Here is a 298-nt window from a genome sequence, read left to right as displayed (position 1 = left end):
TGTCTGTTTCTCTATGTGTGTCTGTCTGTCTCTGTCTGTCTCTCTGATGCTCTTGCCTTGTAATTCATGCTGGCCTCAAGTTCACTATGCAGCCCAGGTTGGCCTTGATCTTGCAGGGTTCCTCCAGCCTCAGCTTCCTCAGTGCTGGAATTATAGTTGTGCACCAGCATAACTGGTTACTTCCTATATTTTATTCTATCATTTTTTCCATAATTTTATTGAGAAACAAATAGCAATGAGACAGTTTCAAACCAAATTGGTAGGACAGTTTCAATAATTAACACATTGCATACATTCT

This window comes from Octodon degus, unplaced genomic scaffold (genome assembly GCF_000260255.1).
Source record: "Octodon degus isolate 3935 unplaced genomic scaffold, OctDeg1.0 scaffold00186, whole genome shotgun sequence".
In the NCBI taxonomy this organism is placed as follows: domain Eukaryota; kingdom Metazoa; phylum Chordata; class Mammalia; order Rodentia; family Octodontidae; genus Octodon; species Octodon degus.
The sequence above is the reverse complement of the archived record's forward strand: the minus strand, read 5'-3'. Positions refer to the sequence as shown.